Source organism: Vicia villosa, unplaced genomic scaffold (genome assembly GCF_029867415.1).
Source record: "Vicia villosa cultivar HV-30 ecotype Madison, WI unplaced genomic scaffold, Vvil1.0 ctg.000393F_1_1, whole genome shotgun sequence".
In the NCBI taxonomy this organism is placed as follows: Eukaryota; Viridiplantae; Streptophyta; class Magnoliopsida; order Fabales; family Fabaceae; genus Vicia; species Vicia villosa.
This window is the reverse complement of record NW_026705177.1, coordinates 7,317-14,276: the sequence shown is the minus strand read 5'-3', so window position 1 is coordinate 14,276 and position 6,960 is coordinate 7,317. Positions and strand designations below refer to the sequence as shown.

General features: G+C 31.3%; 1 long non-coding RNA gene across 1 annotated transcript; it reads left to right on the top strand.

The window, feature by feature from the left end:
• The first annotated feature begins 3,807 nt into the window (after positions 1–3,807).
• LOC131627634 (uncharacterized) lies at positions 3,808–5,763 on the top strand. Its single transcript, XR_009291538.1, has 3 exons — positions 3,808–5,012; positions 5,149–5,300; positions 5,411–5,763. It is a non-coding gene; the product is annotated as an uncharacterized LOC131627634 (long non-coding RNA).
• Positions 5,764–6,960: the final 1,197 nt, after the last annotated feature.

Sequence of the window (6,960 nt, the reverse complement as noted above, 5' to 3'; positions counted from 1 at the left end):
TTCATCTTCTTCTTCTGATTCTGATTCTTCAGAATCTGCTTCTTTAGCCTGAAAAGCGTTAGTGCATTTTTTAACATTTGATTTAATGCAATAGACTTACCTTTCTTCTGAGGCTCGTTTGCATCCAGCTCTATCTCATGGCTTCTCAAGGCACTGATTAGCTCTTCCAATGAAACCTCATTCAGATTCTTTGCAATCTTGAATGCAGTTACCATTGGACCCATCTTCTGGGCAAGCTTCTGATGATCTTCTTTACATGATCAGCCTTGGTGTAGCCTTTATCCATAACTCTCAATCCAGCAGTTAGCGTTTGAAATCTTGAGAACATCTTCTCAATGTTTTCATCATCCTCCATTTTGAAGGCTTCATATCTCTGGATTAGAGCAAGAGCTTTAGTCTCCTTGACTTGAGCATTTCCTTCATGAGTCATTTTCAATGACTCATATATATCATAGGCAGTTTCCCTGTTAGATATCTTCTCATACTCAGCATGAGAGATAACATTCAGCAAAACAGTCCTACATTTATGATGGTTTTTGAATTGCTTCTTCTGATCATCATCCATTTCTTGCCTTGTAAGCCTTACGCCACTAGCTTTCACTGGATGTTTATAACCATCCATCAGAAGATCCCATAAGTCACCATCTAGACCAAGAAAGTAACGTTCAAGTTTATCTTTCCAGTATTCAAAGTTTTCACCATCAAATACTGGTGGTCTAGTATAACCATTGTTACCATTTCCATTATGTTGCTCAGTAGAGCCAGATGTAGATGTAAGTTCTTCACCAGCCATATTTTACTGAAGCGTTTTTCTCTTCCTGAATCTTTTCTAAACACGGTTAAGTGCTTGCACCTTGAATAAGTGTAGCTTAAAAACTTGTAAGATAAAAACAACTTGCACAAGTATTTTTATCCTGGTTCGTTGTTAACAAAACTACTCCAGTCCACCCCTGACAAGGTGATTTACCTCAACCGAGGATTTAATCCACTAATCACACAAGATTACAATGGTTTTCCACTTAGCCCACGACTAAGTCTTCTAGAGTCTTCTGATCACAACCTGATCACTCTAGGAACAATCTGTTTAGACACAAGCTAAGACTTTCTAGAGTATCCTGATCACAACTTGATCACTCTAGTTACAACCTGCTTAGACACCAGCTAAGACTTCCTAGAGTATCATGATCAAACTTGATCACTCTAGTTCTTACAACTTAATGTAATCGAATTTTAAGAGTATTACAATGCTTCTGAAAAGCTATAATCACAATAGTGATATTTCTCTTAAAGTTTAAGCTTAATCTCACTAATATATTACAACAACAATGTAGTGAGCTTGATGATGATGAAGTTTGAGAGCTTTTGAATTTGAGAGCGTTTCAGTATAATGCGCAAGAGTTCTCAGAATTGGTAACCTTGCTTCTCATCAAAACTTCATATATATAGGCACTTGAGAAGATGGCCGTTGGGAGCATTTAATACTTTGCGTAATCCGTACAACATTGCATTTAATGTTTCACTCTTTTGTCAATTACCTCGAGCCTTGATTACAATGGTTTTCCACTTAGCCCACGACTAAGTCTTCTAGAGTCTTCTAATCACAACCTGATCACTCTAGGAACAATCTGCATAGACACAAGTTAAGACTTTCTAGAGTATCCTGATCACAACTTGATCACTCTAGTTACAACCTGCTTAGACACCAGCTAAGACTTCCTAGAGTATCATGATCAAACTTGATCACTCTAGTTCTTACAACTTAATGTAATCGAATTTTAAGAGTATTACAAGGCTTCAAAAAAGCTATAATCACAACAGTGATATTTCTCTTAAAGTTTAAGCTTAATCTCACTAATATATTACAACAATAATGTAGTGAGCTTGATGATGATGAAGTTTGAGAGCTTTTGAATTTGACAGCGTTTCAGTATAATGCGCAAGAGTTCTCAGAATTGGTAAACTTGCTTCTCATCAGAACTTCATATATATAGGCAATTGAGAAGATGGCCGTTGGGAGCATTTAATGCTTTGCATAATCCGTACAGCATTGCATTTAATGTTTCACTCTTTTGTCAACTACCTCGAGCTTTGTTTACGCTGTGTCTACTGACGTTGCCTTTAATAGCTACTAACGTTCCTTTTGTGAGTCAGCATAGCCTGCCATCTTGTATTTGCTTATGATCTGATGTTTGTGTAAACAACGTTTAATATCATCAGAGTCAAACAGCTTGGTGCAGAGCATCTTCTTGTCTTCTGACCTTGAAGTGCTTCTGAGCGTGATACCATGAGAACTTCAGTGCTTCTGCTTCTGATCTCAAGTTCTTCTGATGCTTCCATAAACCCATGTTCTGATTCTGCTTGACCATCTTCTGATGTCTTGCCAGACCATGTTTTGATGTTGCATGCTGAACCTTCTGAGTCAAAGCTTCTGAGCGCTGATTTGTGCATACTCTTTATATATTTCCTGAAAGGGAAATTGCATAGTATTAGAGTACCACATTATCTCATACAAAATTCATATCCTTGTTATCATCAAAACTAAGAATATTGATCAGAACAAATCTTGTTCTAACAATTTGTTATGTCATTATCTTTCTTTTGTTAAAATAATAAATTAAACGAATTTAAATATCTATAGGATACGGGAACAACCTCAAACGTTGGTGCCTACGCGAATATGGGCTTCGGTACATGAATTATTTAAACTGCAGATATGGGAACGGGTCCCTACTAGCATCTATCATTTATTATGCTATTATCTTTCAATAGCTATATTTTTTAATTCATAGGACACGGGATCAGGCTCAAACGTTGATTCCCACACAGATATGGGCTTCAGTACGTGAATTTTTTAAATTGCATATATGGGAACGGGTAGTATAGTACCCTATCCATACCCTACTAATTTGTAAGTTTTTCAATTTTAACTAGAATATAATATTTTACTAATACCTTTTATTTGACTCAATCCAAATACGCAAAAACAGCGGGTACGCGTGCGATGCAGTAAAATATTATTAAATTGACTTATCAAATTAGGCCCAACATATTCTTACAAATATTTAGGCCCAACACTTTAAAAATAACTTTTGTTTTCCACACACCATTTTTCTTTATAATAACCTCTAATCTAATTTATAATTTTTTCCAAACATTTCTGATTTTTCTATACCCAAATGCGCGAAAACTACGGGTACCCGTGCGAACGCACGATTAAGACACTAGTTTATATGGAAAGAAATAGTTTATTAATTGCCCTTATCCTATGCAATGTTGCATAGGTTAGAAAAACCTTAAATATAATAAAGCAAAAGGAGTTCTTTGGCAAGTTTGTCATTTGTCACTCTCTTATGCATTCTCATAATTTCTCCTCATTCTATTTATAGTAATTGCTATTACTTTTTTATATTTCAATTTTTTTTATTTAGCTATATTTATTTGTATCATTATTTATTTTTTGGAATCTGAAACATCCCTTTCCTCTTCATACGCAAAACAATTTTTTTATTTATTATTTAACTACATTAAATATTTATTTTATTTATAAAATATTTATTATCTACCTTTTAGTTGTAATATAATTAATAGTGTATATTAATTGTCAAATTTTATTAATATTTTAGACCATTGAATTACCCATTACATTGTTTCACACGTGAAACTTGGATTTGTGAAGATATTACTCTATTTTTTGTTTTCAATGATATCTCATGCACACTTTTCTTTTGAGTTTCCAATGTAGACTTTTTTTTTTATATTGGAAAAACCTAATTCATTGGTCTATTCAACTTTCTCTTTCTCTCTCAAGCTTCATCCCTCCATCTCCATCACTCTCTCTTTTTTCTCTCTCTTCTTCCTCACACTCTCTTCCTCCTCTGACTTTATCTTTCTTCCGTCTTCTCCCGTCTTCCTTCTGTTTCTATTTCTTCCTTCTCTTTTTCAATCTTTGTGAGTTTCTCTTCTCCATTCTCTATTATATTCCACAAACCCTAATCTTGAATGCTCATGGTCTTTTATGTAGGTTGATGGAGATTGTTTTCAAGAAGGATTTGTTTTCAAAAGAATAACTCTCACTCATTCATTTACTCATTCATCCATTTGTTGTGCGTTGTTCTCGGATCCTTTTTCAATTTATGGAGGATTCGAGTTGTGTATATGTCTTTGAAAAATACTTGCTTTTTGTGCAAACCATTGTTGTATTAGAGGTATTTAATTGATAAAGTTTTGATTTTTATATGTTTTGAAGACACTCTTTTGTTTGATTTAGCTAAATGGATACAAATTTTTGTGTTTTTGAGTACGACTTTGTATTGGATCGTGTGCTAGATTCTTCATGGTTTAGTGGGGAAATTATTAACTTCTTTCTTAAGTGCTTAATGTAGGTTTGATCAACTTCTCATGGATTTTTCTTTTTTGAATTGATGAGGGGCTTTTGTGTTCTCCAATAACGGCAATATAGCCTCAGATTGGGTCAAAGTTATTTATGAATTCGTTTTGTAAAATGAATGCGTTTCGGCAGGTTTATCAGATTTCGAGTCTAATGGTTGGTCTAGAGATTGAGTTTTCTATTAATGTTTTCAAAAGTGATAGCTGATATTTTGTGAACTTCTTTCAATTTTTATATGACTTTTAATTCCAGTGTGGTTGTGGTCGAATTCGAAATGGTTGCTGGCAATGGGGTAAGTTATATTTTGATTAATTATTGTGAAAATGTTTTGTTTTTTATGCATTGATAAATGGTTTGAAATTTGTTTGTGACCACTAAATGTTTGTGATTTTTAATGTGTGAGAAATGCAGATAAGTTGATCGTTTGATTAGTTGTTCAAATTTTCAGTTAGTAAGATGCAAGTAGGATTAAAAGTCTGTGTTGTTTCTGATTATTGATAAATGAATGAATTTTCTAAAGGGTGTTTAAATAAGCATGTGTGATAATGTCTTCAAGGTCTTGATTCTGACCTTAATCTTCGTGAATGGGCATATAGTGAGGCAAAAGTTAAGTGAAGGAAGAAAGGTAATTAAACTTATTCTCTCTGATAAAAAATTTCCTCAACATGGGGAATGTTTATGTTTAAAATTTGTTTGGTTAGTTGTTAAATATTGGTTTGACCAATGCTTCCTAACTTCTATTCCCAACGAGTTGTGTGTAGGTAACAAGCCATCTTCTTGGAAGCATAACGGATGCAGTATATCATGAATAATCACATTCATATATGATAATCTTTACCAGAGGTCAATTCATAATAAAAATGAATAAATACAAGAGAGATGTTGGTAGGTCACTATACCTGAGTCAAATGAGGTAAAGTTTTTTTTTATAATATCAATTTTAAGGGTTTGCTAATATCTCTTGAGGATTCTATAGTTATGAATCTATTGAATTTTTACTGATTTGGTGTTTGGTATTAATAGATGAAGCAACAAAGAAAGATATTATGCTAAAATTCTTATGGGAAAAGTCAAGTATGGAGAGCTACAAAACAGAAAGAAAAGATAGTTGCTTCACTTGCTGTTTCCAAAGGGAAAGTTTTTGTTTTACTTTTGAAAATTTATGGGGTTAATAGATGTAGAAAATTTATATACACTTTTATAATGTTTTGTATTTTGTTGTTGTTCAAAAATAGAAACAAATGATGGTTTCTTTTTTATTATATGTTGTTGGAGTGTGCTGCTAAACTCTTTCAAGTGTACCATTTGTATTGATTTTTTATCTTTAAAGATCTTTTTTGACAACTTGATGCACACTATATATACATATTTAAAACTATTTCGGAATAAATTTATTATTATTATTATTTATAAGTACTTAATTAACTCACTTATGATCAATATAAATTTATTTAAAAGTTAAGCAAAAAGGGATAATCAACTAATATTTTTCATTGATGCATAAAATAAAATAAAAAAATTATTTAAAAATTTAAATCAATAAATTTATATTTTGTTAACCACTATTTTAAAATATAGATCTACAAAAATTACAATTTATAGATAATTATTCATATTCACTAATTATTGGGAAAATAATGGTTTTTCAAGTATAAATAATGTGTCATTAATTCAAATATAAAAAATATGTTTATTTTTTATACATAAAAATAATTTAAAGAAAAATGTGTCTTTAAGATATAAGTTTATTTAAGCACATGACATAAAAAGAAATATGTGTCTCTGAAATAAAAAAACTAACAATTGATATTGATGTATCAAAATAAATTTGTATGGTCAAAATTTTCTTTTTATCAATGTTTCATTATTAGTTTTTGTTTTTACAGAAAAAAAAAGTTGGGTAAGGTCTATTGACTTTCACTTGAGTAATTTTTTCTATTTATCAAATTAAATTTATTAATAAGTTGGACAATTCCAGCTTTTTGTTATTATTGACTTTCACTTGAGTAATTTTTTTCTATTTATTTTAGGTGAATTCTTATCTACCCAACTCAAAAAGTTGGGTAAGTTTACCTCTAATATAAAGTGCTTTGAAAACACCCAAGAGCACTTGGGTGAGATGGCAAGGATCTCTTCCCTCTTAACCAGAGGTCCTGGGTTCGATCCCGGCCCTGGGTACGCAGCAGTGTTAAATAATTAAATGTACTAAACTTAAATAGTATCATGTGATTGGTTGAAGGTACACTACTCAATCTCTTATGATGGGTAGTGAAGTTGACCCATTTATTTTATTGTTTACCATTAGCATTAATACATATTAGTTGTGATAATTAATATTGCAATAACAATATATTCACTCTTACCAAAATTAAATTTAAACTAATAGGGTATGAAAAAACGTTGCTTTTGATCTTGATTTGAAATGAATATATAATTTTCCACATATAAAATTTTAATTTTAATTTTATTTTACAATCATATTAAATGCGTTATTATTACAAATTAAATACATATTTTTGTACCATTTAATTTAAATTAAATATGTTTCCATATTATTTTACTATAAATTTTTT